Source organism: Rhinolophus sinicus, linkage group LG18, assembly GCF_036562045.2.
Source record: "Rhinolophus sinicus isolate RSC01 linkage group LG18, ASM3656204v1, whole genome shotgun sequence".
NCBI lineage: Eukaryota > Metazoa > Chordata > Mammalia > Chiroptera > Rhinolophidae > Rhinolophus > Rhinolophus sinicus.
The window spans coordinates 11,221,952-11,245,813 of record NC_133767.1 but is presented as its reverse complement, the minus strand read 5'-3'; the positions used below and the strand labels follow the sequence as shown (position 1 = coordinate 11,245,813).

At 42.5% G+C, this 23,862-nt stretch overlaps 1 protein-coding gene across 33 annotated transcripts in view; it reads left to right on the top strand.

The window, feature by feature from the left end:
- Window positions 1-23,862, top strand: part of RBFOX1 (RNA binding fox-1 homolog 1) — a 1,997,160-nt gene that overhangs the window by 963,250 nt on the left and 1,010,048 nt on the right. The gene's annotated exons all lie outside the window — the stretch shown is intronic.

Below are 23,862 nucleotides of genomic sequence, written 5' to 3'. Positions count from 1 at the left end.
GTTTGTGTGTGTAAACATGTCTACCATGCTAGTTGCGCTGGCATACTCTCTCCTCTGCTTCTCCTGGTTCCCAGGGAAGAGAGATGAAATGGACAGTATTGCAAATGCTTTGACTTGAGAAATAGGCTCTGGGGCCGTTTTATTAAATGAAACAAGAGGTGCCCTTTTTAAGAGATCAACTGGGGGAAATGTGCTTTGCCTTCCAAAGCGGTGGACTTAACTGGCAAGCATTTTAAAAATATGCAAAGTGTTGAATCCGACATGTATCAGCCTGGGAGGATCAGAGTCGACGACTCATTCAATCGCAGCCTGTTCCTCTAGCCATTATTTTCAGATTAGAGTGAAACTGGTTGTTTTACTTGTTTCTGTTGGCAAGAGCTGTCTGTGCCCCCCCCCCACTTAACAGGGTCTCCAGGGGAATTCTGAATCCAAAAGTTTTGTTGGCAAGATCATCTTAGTAAAATGCTTATTAAATGATTGGCTAAAAACAGAGTCACTTTCTGAGTATCTTTCGATGTCTCATAATTTACTCATTGTTTACATGGTTTAAATTGGTCCCACAGAAATGAATGCGGTTTATCATGGAGGCGGTCAAAAATGATTGTGTAATCCTTTCTCTGGGTAGCTGGGTAGTAAATTGTTTGGTTTAAGACTGAAATCTTTTTCCGTGTGTTGCCTATTTTTACCAACATGTATCTTTAATAATCTGGAAGGCGTGAGTATAAGTGTGCTTGTGACACGGGCTACGTAACTTGCCTTTGCGGTTCACTGCGTTTAAGTTTGAAGAGGGCTGTTCTTCAAGTAAGTAAACTAAAGTCAATCGGTGACAGCTGTTTACCACCGGCGTTCATAGGTCACAAAGGCAGCATTCATGATTTTCGTACAAGAAGCAAGGTTTTTCAACTCTTATCTGCCCACTCACACTCCCCACACCTGCCGATGGTGGCTCTGTAGGAGAATACTCACAGATTATGAAGAGAAAACTGCTTCTCTGAGGAGTGGACGGAGTATTACCTACCGGTGAAGGTTTCCTCTCACCTTCCCTTGCTGGCCTGCCTTTTCTCTTTTCCCTCCCTCCCTCTTTCTTTCCCTCCCTCCCTTCCTTTCTTCTCTCCCACCCCCTGTCTCTCTCATCCACCTGTATTTCTGTCCATCTGTCTGTCTTTATTCTTGTACCCGGAACAGGGACAGCTTTTCAGGTATCTTCTACTACATTTTTATTTTAACAAATGTTTCGCAGCCTGAGGGATAATCAGAACGTGATTTTCTTTTTCCTTTTTCGTATTCTCTGCTCATGTCCAAGAATTAATCAGAATCAGGCAATCCACTGTACACCAATCATATAGAAAGATGAATATTCAAACTTTTCTTGTCATTTCATTTTAACCAAGCAGACCCTTGGAGAATGCCTCTACTACATGAAACAAGCTGGGTCTTTTCTCTGTTGCCACCAAAGGATTGCTTTTTTCAACAGGGCACCATGTCTGGTGTAACTTTATTGGGCTCAGCATATTTTCACGCGTGTCTTCTATAACCTTGTACTTCAAACTTCTATTTTCCCTATTACCTGTCTTAGTTTTAGACCCTGGATTCATTTTAATATGTATTTTCTTGGACGTAGTAGATATAACCATCAGCCTTGACTTAACAGGCCAGCTTATTTAAGTACCATAAACATAGTTTATTACCCCCCCCCCTTTTTTTTTTCAATTTTTTTCTCTCTCCACATGTATGACACAAAATTTGAATTAGATTTCAGGTAAAGGCTTTTAACAACAATCACCTTCCTTTATAGTTGTGAGATTTTGAGAATATATGGTCCTATTTTGAGAATATTATATGAAAATCAGAGACAATACTCCTTACCATTTTCTGTTAGATTACAGACAACCTTGTTGGATGCGTCAATCTCGAGCTAAATAACTATTGCAGTGTCCAGTGAAAGACAATTTCGGTCTTGTTTTCTGTCTAAATTTATAATTTTTATATGAGGTGTTTGAACAACGTTGCAGTACCAGAGGAATGGAATATGGTTCAAAAGAGGGGCAGCATTTATGAAATAATAGTAAAACTCATTATTAAATTTCGTTTATGTTTCAATTTTAGCTTTTTCAAAACTTCACAGGCAAAAACTTTACAAAGTATCCAAATTATTGCAGAGAGGGTTGGAGTAAATTCTTTGAAAGTAATGCTGGAGGAATGAAAATGGCAGTCCCTTGATGAAATGTTATTCCTTATCTTGTATTGATTTTCCAACAAACGTGAAAGCAAATCAGGAGAAGCAGCACGGGCCCTTAAAGTTTTTTGCACTTTAAAGTGTTGGTGTCGATCTGAAAACTTCAGGATGTCGTAGGTGACACAGCAGGTCTTTGTACACATTTGTGGGTCTGCATGTTTGTCCTTTCATTTCTCGGCCTTTATTTTCATGCAGAGTTGAGCGTTTGCATGTATTATGAGCAATCATAAAACAGGAGCCAATAAGGACGTAAAGAAGTTTTTAGTGATGCATTTTAATTTGTTTGCACTGAATCCTATATGACAAAAGGGCAGTCCTGACCATTTAGTATCCATTCCATGCCCCCTCTGCTTGCACGACACTAAAAGAAAGAAATCTGTAAAAGTCAGCTTTTAGCACACAGGACTTGCCTTGGCAACCTTTACATTTAATTATTCAGTAACTATAATGCCCCAAACAGTATTCCGGAGTGTGTCTTTATTAATAGATATAAAGTTTATATGAAAAGTTGTGGGGTGCCTGTGTATGTGCCCAAAAAAGCTGAAACACCTTGTGTCAGCTTGAAGCGACTCGTTTTTGATTCAGCAAAACTAGGTTATGAATTCAAGCAATTAAAAATGACAAAAAGCCCAATTTCCCTGCCTAGATTAATACACTTCCAATTTTTCCTGCTCCATAAAAATTTCAAAGTGTTCTTTCTGGTTAGGTGTTTGCATAACCTATAGGGTATTGGAAGGCCGCCATTTTACATTTGCTTATGAAGTCTGAAGACTTTGATGTAGTGAAGGTAAATGGGATTAATTGGACGGTCTTAACGCAATTTTGTATTTGCAAGTTCTCATGAAATTATTTCAGTTGGGTTTAAAGGAAAAGCAAGAAGAGCAGTTGTTAGCTCCCTGGCATTAATTGGTGGTGAATAATCTTTCAGCTAGTTCCGGTGTCACGGAGGCCAGAGCAGACTTTTCAAACAATAATATAATTGTAGCAGGAATAGTGTATCCACGTCCCCAGGATGGCACGATATATATATATTTTTCTCATGCAATGGTGGGCATCTCTGTTACTTTTCCTCTACTTCTGTAGACTTGACGTCTGAAATTCTGGGTTCGTGTTTACCTAGGGAGCCAAAGCTCACTGTTCTTTAAAATGGACCTTTTTTGCTTACAGAGAAATTAGTAGTCATGACCAGCTGCTTTGAATTCCCTGCAGTTTTTGGTTAGTGGGGTACATTTTCTAGCCTGCTTTGCTGGGCCTTGATCGCACAGAGCGTATACACACACAGACCATCAGAAAGTCAGGCCTCGGTCAGTACCGGCTCCTTCACTGTCAATCCAGCAATACCCACGTGAGTCAGGGTGGCCTGTATGCCGGACGTCTGCTTGGGAAAGAGGACCCCTTAAGAACCGTATATTAGGAAGGCCGCTGCCAACCTTTCCTTCCCTTTCTTCTTCATGATAATTCTGCGTCTGCATTTGCTACACGACTGCTGATATATTTCTTTGTTGTTTAATTGAAATCTCTACTCATGGGGAAATCAGTTGCTTCTTTGCTAATGAGATACAAGTACTGGTTGTGTCAAGTATAGTTATTTGCGTGTATAACTAGAGGCCTTCCATTTTCATGGTCATGATGAGGATGGTGAAGATAGCGAAGGCATCACACATCAACAGGAAGTCACACTGTGATGCCAGTTTCTCCCTGGGCACTTGCAGCCTCTGTATGTCAGGTGTTGGCCTGGGACCTCCACCATATTTTCTCTGGTTCCTTACTGCGACTCTGCAAGGTAGGTATTGCTATGCCTAATTTAGAGACAGGGAAGCGATCTTTTTGTAATCAGGATAAGCAATTAAGCGCCAGGTCTTTCAGATTTCAGTATACCAAGATACCACTGAAATGAACTCCTCTGAATTTAGAAAGATACACAAAATTGGGACTTCACAGATGCCCTGAGCCAGTGGTTCTTAACCATGAGCAGTTTTCTCACTCCCTTCCTCTCCACGGGCAACATTTGGCAACATATTGGAGACATTTTGGTTGTAACATTTGGGCAGGAGGTGCTCCTGGCATCTATTGGATGGAGACCTGGGATGCTGCTTAGCGTTGTAGGGTGCACAGGACGCTCTCTCCCCCCAAACAACAAAGAATTGTTCAGCCTATACCGCCCATGGTTCTGAGGTTGAGAAATGCTGCCTACACGACATCGGTGGTGCTCTAATATCTACATACTCTGATTTTTCAAGACAATGGATAAGGTTTGTGAATTTTGGTTATTAAAACGTTTAAAATCTCCGATTGGATACTATGAATAGAATCGTGCTACAAAATTAGCAGGCCCATCTTTTCTTACCATCGAACTTAACATTTTATGGCTGCCTACTTTGGCGTCTTTCCTTATAAATATGGCATGGGTCATTGTGATTTCAGTACCTGCTTCTGCTTGATTTACTCAGGGTTACCTCCGACAAGTGCTGGAAAACAAAACTTTCTGTAGTACTGATGTCCATAGAAGAGGAATGCAACGTCACTCAAATGAGTCATCCAGCAGTCATTCTCTGAACCTTCCTTCTTCCCCTGTCAGCCTTCAAACACCATTATTTTCTCTGTATTTTTAAGGGTTTGACACATAGGTTTATTTGCTTATTTAATAAACACTTAAATAATGTTTGATATGTGCCAAACACGGTTGTAAATGCTTTAAAATATTGATTAGTTTATTCCTTAACGCAAGTGCAAGGTGTTGATGTTGCTGTTATCTACTTTTTACAAAGGAGAGAGCCATGGCCCAGAGAAGTTGAGTAATTTTCCCAAGGTCACACAGCCTCTAAGTGGTACAGCTGGGATTTAAACTCCAAAGCCTGTGCTACTAACCACCGTGCCATCATCTTTAATAAATTGAGTTTCTAAAATGCACAGGTGCATAATTGTGTAGGTAACATCTTCACTTGAGTTTTGAAACAAAAGACATTTTTAGTTTCATCGTTTCATCAAGAAAACTACATTTTTGTGTGTGTGTGTTTTTTTTTAATGATAATGCCCACAGTTTTATTTTACACTATTTACCTACTTCTAAATATGCACTGAACCAGGGTCAGGACTTGTGAAATCTCTTTACATGGCCTCCTCCCACAACAGAAACCACCAACAGGAAACATACCGTGTTTCTCTGAAAATAAGACTGGGTCTTATATTAATTTTTGCTCCAAAAGACGCATTAGGGTTTACGTTCAGGGGATGTCATCCTGAAAAATCATTCTAGGGCTTATTTTCCGGTTTGGTCTTATTTTCGGGGAAACATGGTAATATTCAGAAGGACATAATCCACAGAGTGAATGACCTTTGTTTTAGTCCCTACTTAATTGGGGTATTGGAAAACTAGAGAGAGAATTTATTCAACTGGATCACCTAAGAGGTCATCAGGAAACTTAACTGGTTTACTGGCACTTCTAGAATTTTCTAGGGAGCCGGGTGTGGTCCGTACCAAGCGGGACATGGTGGGTGCGGGTATATTGATGACCCACTTGATCTCGCTGAAACCACTCTGTTTATTTTCCCTTTATTTACACCAGGGGAATGACCACACCTATCTCATCCTCTGTCGAATTTCCAGCTTGTAGTATAACCTCTGAAGAGAAAAACAATTTGAGCCGATTTTTAACTAGAAGTGCCAGTGTGACACTCTTTATTCTGCGTTAGAGGAAGAAAAGATCTCGCAAGTCTGCTACTAAACATGCATACATGGCTTGTTCAAACAACCAAGATGGGAATAGAGACCCTCAATACGTTTTAGTTGAATGAATGAATGAATGAATGAATGGATGGAAAAAGTTATATTACAGTTCTTCTTAGTAGGGGAAGGATAGGTTTGTACTTTACAGGGAAACATTTTATATCTTGAAGACAAAATATTGGAGGAAGAAGACACTGAAGTCTGGACAACCGATCTGATAGACGGTCAGTCCCATGCCAGCTGCCTCCTCTGCCTCCTGACGCAAACTTTACGTTACATAAGTGTTGGTACATAGACCCTTGTGCATTGCTCCACAAAAAAGCTCAAAAATTCAGAGCCGCAGAAAGGACTGGTAAGGCACAGATTTTTGTTATGACAGGGAAGGGTGACCTCACCCCCACCCATGAACACTGTTGGTCTGGCTGTCCAGCAAGGCCACAGACAGAGAGGAGCTCGTAAGCCACCCTCCCTCAACCTTGGGACAGTCTGGGAACTAAGCTGCAAGTGGAAATCATTACGGTTCTTCCTGTATATTTCAGGCTTGATGAACTCATATTTACACAAAGAAAGCAAGGAGTGAATCCCATTTCAGAACTGTCAAAAGACTGATGTTGGATCCATTATTGTCACTTTTTTTTTTTTAATACAGTTCATTGAATTGGCCTATTCCATCTAAGTGTTGGTTCAGGAAATGGTTTAAAATTAAACCAGAATTGGTTGTTCAGTGATAAATAAATGGGAATAAACTCACAGAGCTAAGACTATCCGATCAGGTTTTGTAGGTGTTGTCTATTAGTCTCGAGTGCTAATATATATATCGGCCTCTTCTTTGCCAATATTTTATCTTCAAGAAATGTTTCCGTTTCCCTTTAAAGTACAAACCCACCCATCCCTTTACTAAGAAGAATTGTAATATAACATATATATATATAGCTTAATTGGCTAAAAGAAAAAAAAAGAATAGGAAAGTGGATTTAAAATAGTCCTTTTAATTCCATAGCCAGTGGAGTTGGTATCTAACATGTTTCTCCATTTAATGTGAGTCTGCTTTTAAAAATAATGACAACCAGTGATAAACTTTGTGAGCCATTAAAAAGAGTGCATCCAACAAGGGGAAAATGTATTTCTGCTGAATCCTTCTTATAAAATGTGCCCAGGGAACTGAAAATGTACAGGTTACATCAATGGTCTAAGTGGTTCAAGCTTCAACTGCTGCTGCTGATAGAAAAAGAAATCGAGTTTTCTTGTAATGCACTTGGTAATTGCTCAATATATAGAATTATGCATTATTATTATTATTTCTGGTACTGTCTAGTGATTTGCAATGAGCCATACAATGGTCTAACATCTGGATATGGGTTATTGAATTGAATACACCCAGCAACTCTATGGGGTGAGTATTGCTATGATACCCATTTTTCATGGAGGGAGACTGAGACTTGAGATGATTTTTCTAGAGTTACCAACAGCTAGTGAGTAGAAGGACTGGTAATGAAATTTGAAACTGGATGACTTCATGTCCCTCCTCTTTTTGACTCAAAATCATAAGAATCTTTGTTCCAACATGGGTGAAAAGTGAATCTGACGTGTGCATAGATCAGATTTGTTTAGTCCTAGGAGGTCCCTGTGATTATTGGGATTAACCTTCTCATCACCTTGGCTGAATATGTGGGTGGGTGGGTGGATGGATTGATGGATGGATGGATGGACGGACGGACGGATGGACGGATGGGTGAATGGGTGAATGGGTAGATGGATGGATAGATAGACTGACTAATGATACAGATGGAAAATGGCCAGCGTATGAACATAGTTTTCAGAAAAATAAATGTAAATACCAGCCAGTGTATGAAAATATATTCATATATACATATATGTGTATGTGTGTGTATGTATATATTTGTATGCCCATGAAAGCTTGATCTGTACATATAAATATTTCACATATCATATTAAAAAACAATATATGTGATTTGTTAGACATTTTGTACACTTTGTTGGAGAGAGTGTGACTTGGTACATTCTCTTGTGGAAGACAGTGCAGAAATTTTGGAAAAAACTGCCATATCCCTTGACCCCAGCGTTCACGTCTCTAGGATTTCTGCAATTGCTCAAGGTTGCAAGGATGCATCTTGGTCAAGTGCAGCATAGCGTACAGTGGGAGGAAAACCTGGACCAAACGCACTGCCCGACAGTAGGGTCTGGATTCCAGGAGCAAGGTGGGTCTGCGTGGCCTTGGAACGATGCCTGAGTGTTGCAGAAGAGTCCACACTTCAGAACGGGGTCCGGGACACTTTGTTATAAAACAGACGTATGCACGTGGATGTTTCCTATACATGGCAGCGCTGTGAAGACAACGGAGGGCCGGTGAAAGGCATGTACCGTTGTGGTTCCTGTGGACTGTGATTAGGAAAAGAACAAGGCGAAACAGAAAGTTTGACTTTTAAGATTGTGCAAGAGGCATAAGCTCGTGACGCCTGCCGTACGTCTGGGAAGGCTAATGCGTGCAGTTAACGTGGTGGTTTTGTGCACTTCAGAATTGTTCAGAGGGTAGAGTTCATGTTCAGTGTTCTACACACACACACACACACACACTCACAAAGGGACACAAGGAAACTTTTAAGGTGATGGATGTGCTCATTACCTTGATTGTAGTGATGCTATCACGGGTGGATACGTGTATCCAAACTTATCAAATTTTACTCAACGTGTCCAGTTATTTTGTATATCAATTATAGCTATTTAACGTGTCCAGTTATTTTGTATCCCAATTATAGCTCAGTGAAGCTGTTAGATAAGATTATACCTCTGTTCCTTTTGATTTTCAACACACATGCGCTTAGATAATTAAAAAAAAAATACTTTGTTAAAAAAAAAAAAAAAGAGCTTCCGTTTTTCAAACAACCTGTGATCAGCCCCTCCCCGAGCTCACATAGGTCAGCTTGGCTATCGACACAGATCTGTCTGGTAGACATCGGCGATCCAAATTGCTTTGAAAATGTGCTTCAGAGGGACTTCAAAGGACGTAAAGAAACCTCAGAGTGGCTTGATTTGAAATTATGTTCTGGCTGAGGCGTGGGGTCGGGTATGCACTCGGAAATGGCATGGCTGGCTGTTGGCAATTTCTGAAAACGGTGAAGCTAAGTGTTCACTGTAATGGTTTGGCCACAGAGGAACCCAACATCCTCTGGATGCTGCAGACACTTGTCATTCATCGGAGCTACTGCAAAATCATGATCCTTTTCCTGTCAGCTGCGTGTGTCTGTCAGCCACGGTGGGCTGCTAAAAGTTGTATACTATTATTTTTTTATTCATCTCTGGGTCATTTCATCTTCCTGTGCAAGCCACATGAATGGCTGTGCAGGAAAATTGTATTTCGGGCTGCCTCTCCCACGGTGAAGGATGTGTACTATATATTTATGAAAACACTGCAATAACAAAACCCTTTATATAGCCTTTCAATTTGCTGTAAAGGCAGATAAAATATTTTTATCTCGAACTGAACTTCATACCTTGGGAGATTCAGTGGGCCCAGCTCAGAATAATAAAACACTTCAGAGAAAGGCAGGCGCTGTTCAGATTGCTTCAGACACCTGTGCACCTTCCTGGGCAGATTTCAGTTCCTTTCAACATACCAGGTGAACCTCCAAAACCTAGAACTAATCAGAGTAACCTAAGCGTCATCACATAGGAAAAATATTGTTTGTACTCAGGAGATAGTTTCACAAGGCACCTACAGAGATTTGGGGTGGGGTCTTAATGAGCAGTGTTTGCTTCATGCTGGAAAAATACAGGGAGCAGGTTGGTGGTCAGTCCACTGGATTGAAAGTGTTGTCTTCACCATGCAGCCTTTGGAAATGGTTTGATAGAAATTTTTGCCGCTGAGGTGACTGTAGAGTGACATGCAGCCGTAAGAAAGAATACGGAGAGATCCCTAGTTCACGTGACCCAGGTTTCCCCAGTTGTAATAATTTGCAAACAGTGTCGCATCACATCTGGGGTACCCCCCGACCTTATACAGATCTCCCCAGATTGACTAGCACTCACTTGTATGTGTGGATTTCGTTCTACATAACTTTACTCACCTGTAGGTTCATGAATTGACCACCACAGATCAGATGTGATCCTTTGCCTCACAAGGATCTGTTTCATAACCACAGCTACCTTGTCTCTCCAACACCTACCCCCATCCCCAACCTCTGTCTACCACTAATCTGTCCTCCATTTCTAAAATTCTGGCCATTTCAAACACGGCGTAAGAGTGGAATCACACAGTATTTAGATTTTTGGCATTGGCGTGTTATAATACCCTGGCGCTTTACCTAATTATTACATACAACAATCATTTGTTTTCCTTTTTATCGCTCAGTAATATGCTATGGTAGGTGGTAGGTACCACGGTTTGCTTCACTATTCACCTGTTGAGAGATATCTGGGCTGTTTGGGCCCATCGCAAACAAAGCTGCTGTGAACATTTGTGTACAGAGTTTTGCGTGAGCAGGCATTTCTCTTCTCTGGGACAAATGCCCAGAAGTGGGCTTTGGCGATTTTTGACTCAACGCACATACTAGAAAACATGAATACGCTTTGCCCGTTGGAAGTCAATGCCAGTTGCACACAAACCAATAAAAGGAAAAATAGAAAATCTTGCCCACATCCTAATGTTTATTTCTACATAAACATAGTGCTAACTCTAGAGGACGCCCAGCATTTCTGTAGCAACCAGCATATGCCAGACTGTGTTCCAAGCCTGTTGTGTATGCTGACTCATTTGTCCTCCTGACAGCCTTCTGAGGTGCACTCTCTTGTCATCCTCAGCAACAGATGCAGACTCAGGCACAACGTGCTTATGTCACTTGACGAGGTGACCCAGTTGGGGGCAGTCTGGCTTGAGAACCCCTCGTTTTGACCACTATTCAGGGAGCCGCACCCCATTCCCCGATCTCTCGGTCACACCCTCTTCCTTGGCTGAGATGGCAGCACTCACGTGGTTGGGTAACCATCCATCAATGCGATCTGAGAAGAAATACTAAACGGCATTGTGGGCATAGAATAGTCAGTTCCCGTATCCATTGCTCTGTCATTAAGCTTGCTTGATTTGACCATCTCAGCCAGATGGAGGCTTCTTCTGGCTTTTAGATCTCTGAGAAGTAGATTTCACAACCCTCCCTTGGTTACGCACTGCAATATTTCACAGCTCTCGATAGCAGTCTGTTCTGCCGCTCGGCGTGGCCCAAATCTGTCTCGTGGCAAGCCGAGCCCCTCGTCATTTGTCTACCTTCAGGGAAGATGCAGAATTGATGGTGACCACTTCTGCTCACAACACAATTTAAAGGTACCTGTTTTCTAACAGAATCCTACAGGGCCGCTTTATATTAATCACGGAGTGCCTCATTCCTCCAAAGGCATTGCATATTTCCACCGGGCTTATAAAGTATTTAATATTTTCATATGCTCCAGTGTAAAGCCATCTGTTGCAGTGACAGGACAAAATGTTGATGACAGGAACAAGCGTATGTTTATGGAAAGATTCCATGAAATGTTAACAAGAAAGATATGTGCTGCTCCGTGTGTTGTACAGAATGGCCAGGGGGGTTCGGGAGGCAGGGTCTCCAGCGTTGGTTTGACTAAATCCGCATTTATAAACGACATGTGCTCTTTGAGTTCTGCCCTATAAATATCGAGCAGATTGTCGACGTAAGTGTGGCAGAGACCAGGTTGAAAGGCAATAGTGGTGTTATCTAAGTTTTGGAACTTGATTTCATCTGTTCTCTGTTCCCGTGCTTCATGGGACATTTCACCGTTCGTGGAAACAAGAGAATTGGGAGACTGCTGCGTGTCAGGCATACGTGTTGCTGGAAGAGCCGGTGTGTGTTTCTAAGCAGCTAGAACTGCTTCTCGGTGCCTGACTTTTCGTAGCCATGCTGTAGACTTGCTCATACAGAAACAATCAGAGGGGACTCCATTTTGGCTGTCCGCGGGAACATGTCAGCCGAGTCACAGTTCCCTAAAACTGTCGCCATGTCACATTGGCCCTTGCTGAACTGAGCTCAGAAAATTACAGCAAAGCCCTCTCAGCCTGATGGTTTTAGGGGAAAACATCACAGCTAAAATGCATAGGGTACCATGTCTGAGAAGCACGATGGGAAGTGCTGGACGTTGATTGGCTTATTTAACCCTCCCCGGCATCTTCTGTGGCAGGAGCAGCCCTGGTCTTCATTTTATAGATGAGGGAGCTGTTTGGGTCCATAATTTACCCCCAATCACACAGCTCGTCCTCAGTAGACACTGGGTCTGAGCACAGGCAGAGTAAGTCTGTAAAGAGCATGTGTGACGACTGTTTTATCACTGATGCTAGAAAACCAGACGCTTATCCAGTGCGTGCCAGGCCAGGTCTTGTCAGGGCGACATTCGTTGGGACAGGTGGGTGAAAAGTGGGCAGACTGTTGAAAGGTGGCAGCGAGCCTGGAGTCCTTTACAAACCAACATTACAAGCTCTTTAGTTCTCAGCTACTTTTTTTCAGCTCTGTAAATAAAGGGATCAGAGATTTCTCGAACCCCAGAAGGAGGCTTGCCGAAAGTAGTGGCTGTGAAGACGTAAGAGCAGCAATTTGGCGTGCTGCCGCAGAGTAAGGGCGTGTGGCCCGATCCCAGGGACCTCCGTTATCCCAATTTTTGAACTGTTTATCACCACGAGGGTGATAAAGGCCTTACACCCATCACCTTGCTTTCATTCTTATCCATAAATGAATTAACCACACATGGAAGAACCTAGATCTCAACTGTAGCCATGTCCACAGATGACCGTTTCCAGCTAGCTACCCTTGAGGTCGGTAACATTCATGAAATAGTAGCATTGAGGGAGTTTTATAAACAGAAATACATATTTTCAGGAAGAGTAAACCATCAACAGATCAAGTTAGTAGAGGACAAACCATCAGGACCTATGGGGGAAGAAAAAGCAAGACCAGTTGGCTTCTAAATGCCACTCATTTATTTCAGTCCACCGCCTCAGAGGATGTGAGGATTTGTCTCTACTCAGGCCGTTTTAGACACATCGGTTTTGCCTGCAGCTGCTCATCTCACCAGTTAGATTGTAATGATAGGTTATGAAGTCAGAGAACAGGTGAATAATATGTAATTAATTCATTCCTAGCATAATGCCTGGCCCCTATTAGGACATCAATAAACGTTTTCCAAGAATGTATGCTACTAATGGATTATGCCAGGATGTTTATTATGTGTTAAATCCTGGTAAAGCTATGTAATAATTGCATTCGTAATAATTAGATAATATTTTCAGAGTGCTATGGAGGAAAGACTGTTTATTCCTACCTGCTCGGCCCCTTTCAAAAGCCAAGATATGAGGGTAATTACTTTCTGAATTACAGCCAGAATAACATGCAGTAAAAGCAGTGGCACAGTTTATATCTGATCTCCCAACTAAAATATTGACACAACCCTTTGTAGGGTACATAGCAAGCAGCGATGTTCTAGCACCTTCTCCCCCAGCACACCCCATTGGCAGAAAGCGACTTATGGTTAATGCAGCAGTGAAAATAAATTATTACCATTCTCTGATTGTGTGACAGGTTAGTAATTAACTTATGTCACCAGTTGGCCTCCCACAACTGTGTTTATTGAGCTCTATGGAGCAATTTTCAGGGAAAAAGGAAAGATCAGTAAGGCATTCTTTGTTTACTGTAGAGGCTTGATGCTGGTGGAATGCATCTTTTCCTATTGACTAGGAAATAAGTTGGTTGTTAGGACATGATTTTCCATTCTTCAAAATGATATGGTCATGCAGGGAACTTGAAAGCTACCCTGGAATTAGAAAAGCATAAGGAAATTGCCCTTTGTGCACTAATTGAGCCATTGTGCCTGGTTTCTTTGGGGTGCTTTTGACTGTACGGGCAAAGCAAGAGCCATGTGTGAAAAAAAGGTATGAACAATTTTAATTAAAAGGAAAAAAAAGGTGTTTTTTTCCCCCCTCCATTGTAGGTTAAATGCCTCTCACACAGACTAGCGACAATAGTATTAGATTTGTAATAAGTACAAGTAAAGCTTTTCACGTTGATTGGATTGGGTGTATTTTTCATCAGCATCTCCCATGTGAGCCATGATTCCAAGACAGAGTCTTGTAATCTTCTGCAGTGGGAATGATTCAGCCTAAAAATCAATAGGGCATGAGGTATTTCAAGTTCTCATTATTGTAATGTGTCAACGTCACTTCAGTGGCCCCAGAGTCCTATGCTGGCTGCTTTTGGCCCTGATTTATTGTGCCGTCTCGCAGGGCAAAGTATAATTTCACTTGGAATCCGAAAGTCTCCATTTATGGTTTGTGTCCCAGTCTCTGGTCATTAGGACATTCACAGGGAATCGATCCCCTCTCGTTGCTAACAACTGAATGAAGTTGTCACCTGCTTAGATTACAAAGGAGGCGGGTAAAAAAATGCCACAAGCATGAGTGCATTGGACAAGCTCTGCTTGGATAAGGGCTTTCTCTGACGACCATCTGCTGCCACTTGGAGGGGTTTCAGCCTTTCTCAGGATGTCTATTATGGGAACACCCCCACCCTTGAAGCAGCGCCGTGTTTCATTCCTTCTTTTGTGAAATATTTGTGGATGATATAATTCCCAGTGGTTGAGACAAGGGAAGAGGGCCTTTCTTGAAAGTCTGCGTTCTGGCACGTTTTCTAGAACCTGTTGAGTCATGCCAACTCTTCTTAAAGATCTAATCGTCACGCTGAGACTGTAGAAACAGGGTCTTCCATCCATTTCTTAATTGGCAAAACACCTAGGAACTTAATGAAACGTCCAGTAAGATGACCATCTGCTTTCAACCTGCCACTGCTCAGTGTGTACACATTCTCCTCTGTTGCACACAGGCAGAGAGAGAGAGAGAGAGAGAGAGAGAGAGAGAGCCTTTCCCTAGAGGTTATGCAATGAATGTTATTGTTATATGATATTGTCAAGTCAACAGTAACACCAACAAGTCCAAATTGTGATCGGATACCCAGTACTTAGCAATGGGTGAGAATGTCTGCACAGGTCAGCCTCATCCGAAATATAATTTAGCGCCTACCATGTGGGTTCCATGTGCTCATGGATGCAATACAGTTCCTTCTTTCTAAGAGACTAACCACAGAAAAGCACCAAGGTGAGAAGCTGTGCCAGTGCAGGGGGCGTAAGTGCAGAGACTGCAGGATCACAGAGAGGAGGCATTGAACACGAGACGAGAGGGTCTTGGAAGATTTCAAGACTGGCGTCAACATCTGATCCTGTCTTGACCCCATGTAAAGATGCTGCCATCCTCCTCCCTTCCAAAGATTATGAAACCAACTTTGATAGGTGTGCAGCAGATAAGTCACCATGTTGTACAGTTGTTTTGGTCTGGAACCGTCGTGCTCTTTTATCTCAGCCCTTGGGAAATGGTTTTATTCACCCGGGGGCCTCCTGTGCCTTGGTGTGGGTGGAGCTGCTCCCACCGTACCCCTGTCTTTTCTTTCTTCCCTCCCTGTAGGGTCCCTTCTGATCAGAGCCACTCAGGCACGGTGGGTGCTAAAACCAAGTGGCCCTTGGTCTTATTCTCTGGCCTTTAGTCTGACCCTGGACCCTCCATCCAGCTTGACAAAGTGTACAGGCCATTCGGACGTGGGTCTGTGCGTCTTGCTAGTTAAAAGTTCTTATAGACAAGAACCCCGTTTGTCAGTCGGTGGTCTTTATTCTAAGACCTACCTTCACTTTACAGGCACTGATTGGTACTGTACTGGGGCCAGGTGCCCCCCTTCACATGCTTTTTTAATCTTCTGAAAATGAGTGATTCTTCCTTGAGGCTCTTTGTTGACACTGGGAATAAACACCTCTTGATTTTCACTCCCTTCCTAGGACTTGCCTTCTGTTCTGGGTTCACTGATTCACTGATTCGCTGAATAGTTGACAGAGATCCTGGTAGGTGCAGAAGAAGTAGTGGTAAATAAGACAGATGTGTTCTTGCCAAGGCAAGCTGGGTCCTTGACGTTGGGGGTCTGACGGAGGGCTCGTAGGGATGAAACTGGTTCTCTAGTTTCCTGAGAATGGGTTGGGCTATTCTTTCCTCAACAGAATATTACCTAATTGGAGCTTTCAAGTGACCTCAACTGTCCTTCAAGCATTGAGCCAGTGGGAGGCTATAGAAAGATCTTGTGGTTCCGTTAGATGTTTTTAGTCCATAGGAAGCCGAGTAGATCCATCTAGAGGGACCCATATCACTTGTAATAGTTGTGGCCCCAGGGGAAGTTGCCATCAAAATCCCTGTTGCACCTGCTATGCCTCCTTCAAGGTTTATCTTAGCCCCGTGAAGTTCTAGGAGAAGGCTAAGGAGAGGCTCCCGCGGCCGTGGTACAAAGAGAAGGCCTTGGCTCCACTTCTAAAGACCTTGAACAAGTTATTTAATCTCCCTAAGTCTCAGTTTTTCTCATCTGTAAAATGGGATGGCAGTAGAACCCATCTTAGAGGACTATTTTGAGGGCTACATGAGATTGTGCATCTAAGAACTTAGCATAGTACCTGACACATAGGAGATGCTTAACACACATTAATTATTATGAGTGAGGGTGAGAAGGGGAGAGAGAAAGTGCACTGATGGTGGATGAGCTGTGCTGGCAAGCCCGTGTGTGTGGCCATTTCCATTTTTACCTATCTCACTTCCTTGAAATTTTTTGCCACTATTGCCTGACTCCCACACAGAGCTCACCTTCTCTAGGGTGAGGACTGTTCCTGAAGGGCCACCTATATCAGCTTCCTCTTTGGGCACGGACCTGAGGCTCTTCTTTCTTGGTATTTTGTTCAGTCCTTGCTGGTTCTAGGTAGTATCCAGATACTACCTGGGGTTCTGTCTATTTTATTACAATCTCATGTTGCAACTTGTACACCTTAATGTTAAGCGGTCACTTAAAGGATGAGATGTAGGTCTAAATGTGAAACTATGGAAAGATAATAAATATCAGCCTACCTTCCATTTAAATGTTAATGTAGACAAATGGAACAGGAGAAAGCTATAGAGCAGTGTATGTTATATGACCATATTTGTGTATGAAGATGGATGGATAGGGATGCCTGGATGTGTTCTAGAAAGAGAGACAAGGAACGGATAATAGTTACTGTTCAGGAGAGGCTTCAGGTTAGGAGGAGACTGATAATTCATGCAATGCTGTTTGGCACTCGTGGACTTTTTGCCCATGTGCATGCATTACTTTTCCTATAAGACAAGTATTAAAAATGAATATTAAGCACAGCCCCCAAATCTCTATAGTTATTTATGGACAGTCTGCATCTCTTTGCTACTTCTCTAGACTAAATTTGATAAAAGAGACTATAGAATCCCAGAGATTCATAATATTTATATCCTTATAACAGTTAGCTTTTGCTGCGTAACAAACAATTCCAAGATCTCATGGCTTAAAACAAAAATCATGCATTAGGTCATATTTCTCTGTGGTAGCAGCATGAACGAGCCTCAGCTGGGCATTTTATTTTGTTTGTTTTTCTTTTTTTCCTGCTGCTTTCACCTGGGCTTACTCCTGCCACTGGGTTGTCTAGAATGGTTTTACTCACATGGCTGGTGATTTTCTAAGGTGCTTTAATTTTCCTCTGTGTGACCTCCTCCACGAGCTAGCTTGGGCTTAGTGAGCAGGCTAGCATGGGTCTCAGAGTTTCAAGTGCAGTGAGAGTAGAATCCCTAACTCACGAGCATTTTCCAGCCTCGTTTTGCATTATATTTGCTAATATCTAGGTGGCCAAAGCGAGTCATACAGCTAATGTCACCGTCAAGGGATAGATGGACAGCAATGAAAGAAACTGCAAACTCACCTTGGAAAGGTGTGCAAACAGGGATGGGATACGTTTGCAACCCACCCCAGCCCTCTTGGAGGCAAGCCATGCACTGAAGGGAATGATACCCTGTGAGAGGGGCTTTGCTTAAGTTCACTCTTCCTCCTAAAATTGCCCTTGACTGCTGAGTCCAAGACTGCAGTCTCTCCTTTCATAAGAGCAGACTTCTCTTTGCTTATACATACACAGCCTCCTTCTCTTTCAAAGTTTAAGCAATGCTGCTAATAGAGCTTTTCTTCAGAGGTAAGGTAGTCATATGCCTCTGGTGACAAAAAGCATCCCCCAGATAAAGGCCCACATGTCTCCAGGGAGTTCTGCACACCTGTGTGGTAGAGCCAGCACCAGCCGTGTTCTGACAGGCGTGTCTGATTCCCAGCTTCCTCCCAGACCTCCTGCTGGGAACTTATTTGCTTTGGATCAAGAATGCCGGAGCATCAGGTTCAGCTTCACATTCCCCTGTCCTTACACATCAGCTAGTTTGTTTCAGAGATCATTTGGGAAACACATACGTTTGCTTTTCTAATTCTGTGGCCACCGGTGTGTGCTCCCATTGGCTCCTGGATGCACAGGTTATGGGAGTAGTGAGGGAGTCAGAACTGCTGCGTGGTACCTTTTTAGTGAAGGAGAAACTAAAAGGCACTCAATAAAAGTGCAGAGAGCAATAAAAGTGCAGAGGGCTTAAAGTAACAGACAGGTGGAACTCACCCTGAGATCTGCCTATGTACCTTCCAGATGCACTGACTTTCATTAGGCGTCTCAGATTAGTAGCTACATGGGTAACTGTGAGAGCTCACGTGGATAAACTCTCCCACTGCCATCTTGGTTTTCTGAAAAGCCATGTATGAGGTGTGATCAAAAACTACGGTGAATGTGTAAGTTAAAAAAATATATATACACACACACACACACACACACACACAGATACATATATAAAACAGTAAAAGACACATTGCCTCTAATCTTCCTTGCTTCAAACGCACTTATCCCATTCTTCTTGCCACTTTCTGAGGCAGTTCTGGAAGTCCTCTTTTGTGAGTGTCTTTAGTTGTGCTGTCGTGGCTGCCTCGATGTCCTGAATCCATTCAAAACGTTTACCTTCCATGGTTATTTTGACTTTGGGGAAGAGCCAGGAGTCGCACGGTGCAGATCTGGTGAGTAAGGTGGATGAGGACACACTGGACTGTTTTTATGTGACAGAAATTGCTGTACCAGAAACAATGTGTGACACAGACCCTTTCCATTGTGATCACAAAATACAATGAATGCTGCTGCCGAGTGCCATCCAATGGAAAGGCAGGATCTTCAATATGGGAAGTGGAGCGTCGAATCTTAGTAATAGTGTGTGACAAGTTTCAACTTATTTGGTGCCATCAGTCGGGTGTGAGGTATGGTTGAGAGAAGGTGTGTTTTAAAGTGTGCCGTCAATCATCCTCTATCATGACAACGTCGCTTCTGGTACGGCAATTTCTGTCAAATAAAAACATTACAGGTTACCCTCATCTCCCCTATTCACCAGATCTGGCACCACATGACTTCTGTCTCTTCCCCAAAGTCAAAATGACCATGAAAGGGAAACGTGTTGAATCAATTCAGGACATCGAGGCAGCTACAACAGCACAACTAGACACTCATGAAAGAGGACTTCCAGAACTGCTTCAGAAAGTGGCAGGAATCATGGGATACGTGTGTTCAAAGTGAGGGGAGAGTATTTTGAGGGGAATTAATAGCAATGTGTCTTTAACTGTAATGAATTTTTTTTATTTAAACATTTACCGTATTTTTTCATCATGCCTCCTACGTGCACTTGACCATATACTTGCAAACCTTATTCTACAAAAGTAGAATACAGAGTGACAAATTGGCACTTCTATTTAAACACAAAGTCCACTCAAATTGTTTTTCTCTTTGCCCGACTTGCAGATTCTGCCCGACTTACGCAGTTTCTTGCTCAGTGGATGGACATCAAATATCGCTTTAAGTTGTCGTCAGTCACTTTTATATAGTTGTCACTTTTGCTGTGTCACAGTCAATAGCAGAAATGTAAGGTTCATAGACACTTAGTCTCACTCTGACATGTCATAACTCAATTGAGTTCTGTTTATAAAAAGAATCTAAAAATACCCAAATTAATGATTAATAAAAGTGGCTTTCTGAAGGTTCTTTTATTTAACACACAGGGAAATATTTGGAAATGAAATGCTGCTGTTACATCCAGGAGAAATGTGAAGTTGTAAAATCCCAGATAAAATTGGAATGGAAAAGCTTATTCGCTACCCCCCAGTACAATTTCCAGACATGTGCTTACTCTGCCTTGCTCTGTGCCTGGCACCGTGAGGCAGAGATTGCGGTATGTTGGCATATGTTTGGAAAGAGGTGCAAGAGGAAGAGACATGATGCAAAATAAATATGGCAGTGGTTCAGTCCTCAAGAATTCTACCCATTTAAATCAACAGAAAGAACAGGCTTTCATGAAACACTCAAAGGAAAAGCGCTGTACTGTGTGGTAGCGACTAAAAATTCAGCAATACGTGTACTTTAGTGAATGAGAAAATCACAGACACAGAGTAATATAAGAGAATGTCTGGGAGATGATGCTTCTGGTAACTCGTTTATTTCAAATATGTCAAGGTCCTACTAAGTGTTGGGGTGCTGTGTTGGTGCTGGTATTAAATGGTGGGCAAAAACTGACAGGGGCCCCATTACCTAGAGCATACAGTTGAGTGGGCTTAGGAGAGGAGGTTTGGGGGGGGAATCAAATAATCTCACACACACACACAAAAACCCTATAATTATCATCTGAAATAAGTGTCCTAAAGAAAAGGTACATGACTCTAGGAAAGCTCTTAGCAAAGGAAACCCACTTTAAAAATAGGTGAAAACATGCTCTCCTGGAAATTGATTGTTGAGCTGACAGTGGAAGGGGTGATGAAGAGTTAACGATGACGTGGGAAGGTGGTGGCACTGGTGTTGGCACTTCCAAACAGCAGGACATAGGGGTGGGCAATGCACACAGGTCCCTTGAGGTGGAAGAGATAAGGGAGGGCCACCTGGGAGGGGACAGAAAATGGAGGGAGGGAGTGGTAGGAAAGTAGCTGGCAGAGGAGGGCAGGACGCTAGAAGGAAGTCAGGTCTTCAGGTCTCAATAGCTGCAGGGAAGGCCTGGCAAGTATGAGAAACTGGGGGACGGCAGTATGAGTAGGGATAGGGCATAGTTGGGGGGACTCAAGGAGAGGGTTCCGTTGTTGGAAGTAATTGGAAAGAAGGCTGAGGAATGGACCCAGATTTCATCTTTGTTAACAAAGATGGGTCAGGGCCCAGTGGAGACTGTTTATAATGTTGTGACATCTATGGGCGTATAACCCAGTCTAGCCTTGCCTCTCATGTTGCATTTGCCAGTCTAAAGAATAGTAAGTGACGATTAGGATAAAGGCAACACTAATGAGCGTGGCTAATCTTTATGGAAGGATTACTATGTGCCAGGCACTGAGCTCCCTGTTTCCTACGTCTCAGGCTTGCGGTCTTCCCTGCTGTCAGCCACCCATTCAACCATCAATATGCCATTCAGACCCCACCTCTCAGGTACGTCCTCTGAACACTTCTCAGTGTTTCCATGCCTGACCTTAGTCCAAGCCCCCTTGTTACCCACCTTTATTCCTGCAACAGCTTCCCTCCCGGGTCCCCCGGGATCTAAGTTTGCCGCTCCCCTCCAATCCATTATCCACATAATAGCCCACGTTGTACAAAAGGCAAATCTGTTACACACCCGTGGCTCATAGCAGCACTATGCATAGGGGCCAAGAGGTAGCCACCCAAGAGCCCACCCCTGGATGGATGGATAAACAAAATGTGGCCTACACGTATAATACAATGGAATATTAGCCTTAACAAGGAAGGACATCCTGTCCCATGCTAGAACATAGAGGACCCTCCCGGACATTATGCCAAGGGAAATAAGCCAGGCACCAAAAGACACAAACTGTGTGAATCCTCTTATAGGAGTAATCAAGAACAGTCAAGGTCATACAAATAGAAAGTAGAATGGTGGTTACTGGAGGCTGGGGGAGGAGGGAAATGGAAGTTTTTATTGATGGAGTCTTAGTGTTGCAGGATGAAAAAGCGCTGGAGGTCTGTTCATAACAATGTAAATATACAATGGTACTGACCTGCAGTCTCAAAAATGGTGAACGTGCCCTGTTGGTTTTTTTTTGGTTTGTTTTTTTGTTTGTTTTTTTCTTTTTTCTTTCTTTCTTTTTTTTTTTTTTTACCATAACAAGAAAAATCTTTATAAAAACCTATAAGTCAATTCAGTTAATTACCTACTTAAAATTCTCCAATGGTGTCCCATTATGGTTAGAAAAACAATGCATATATAAAGTCCCATGCCGTCTGATCTCTGCCTGTTTCAGAGTCTTCATTTCCTTGTAGTTTGTTTCTTTTTCACTCTGCTCAAGCCTCTCTCTCTCTCACTCATCTTCAAACACCCCAAGATCATTGTAAACCTTTGCATTTGCAGTTACTTCATATCCCAGCGCTCGCCTCCTAGATTCGTAGAATGAATTATTTGTCTACTTTTAAATAAGACGTTTATCATTTATAATAATAATAATAATAATAATAACAAGAAGAAGAAAGGTGCTTATTATTGTTATTATGACTATTATATTTTCATATACCTCAGGTCGCAGACCTGGTTTCTCATTCGTCGATGAATGTAGATTTTCTATTTTACAAGATGTTATTTTAATGTTATCCTCAAGGTCACTCTTCACAATGTCACCCTCCTTTTGGATGAGATTTTGGCGTCTACCACTGATCTCGAGAAAGGACTGATTTTATGTCAAAGAAGGGACAAAGATTGGGTTTGTTTTGAAGTTTTCTAAGACCTTTCTATCGAGAGTATCTTCCAGAAAAATTACGAGGTCTGGTAAAGGCTTCCTTCAGGGCTGACCCACAGACGGAAAGTTTGGGAGAAGCCAGATTGGAGGAAATGTAAAAGAACGTATAACCACAAATGAGGGAGAAATATGGTGACCGATGGGCTACTTACTCAAAGGCAGGTGTGAAGACAGCCGCCCTCAGACAACTGGCCACATGTGATGCAACGTGCCTGTCCCTATGCTTGGCTGTTGCTTTCCGATGGATGCTCAGAGTTATGGAAAACTTCTGACTCGACCTTCCTATTTCCTGAGCTCTTTGACAAGAGTCTATAGAGAAAGAATAGAAATACATGTCTCCTCTCTCGTTACAAAGATTTATTTTTATTGGCCCCTTTGTCTCGTGTGGCTGGCATCGAACAACCCTCACAGAACCATTATTGTTTTTCTGCAAGTGTTTCCGAAAGCCGGCTTTTCAGTAACCTCAAGTTGAAGTGTTTTTGAGATTTGAACTGCTTTTGTTCATGGAAGGTCACCTGTGATGCCAAAGCAGCCAGCTCCCTGTATCCTCAGGCAGGTCAGCTCTTTTTCTTGACAACACACAGAGTCTCTGACCTGGCTAAGCCCCTGACTAAGAAACGTGCCTTTGGTCACAGAAGGGACTGGGAAGGGACAGCATGCACAAATGACAACACATGACAATCATTCATTTGTTCACGGATTCCCTAAGAAATTGAAGTCTTTTGGATTCCGTGTGATGGAGCTGTCAGTAGGATGAAAGCCTGTGTACTCCTCTGGAGACTCAGTAGCAAATGAATTTTAATGTCTTAATCCCTCCCACAAACACAGGTGGATACTCTCTTGGGCCATAAAGTTTAAAGGTTGGAGAAACTCCAAATCTGGGCCCAGAGACATCTCTGCTTCGTTGTCCCAGCTGATTGAAAAAAGAGAAACTATTCATGGCCCGTACCTGGCAGGTCTGCTGAAGGTTTCTGTCATTTGTTAAATAGCACAGCACCCTTGAAAAGCTTTGCATGTGCAAAAAAAAAAGAGGAAAGAAAAGAAGCAAACAAACAAAAACCAAGGCAGTTTCCCTTTAATGCTCACTGGTGGCTGACTGATAACAATTCTAGGCATAAATGTCGGAAAGGGAT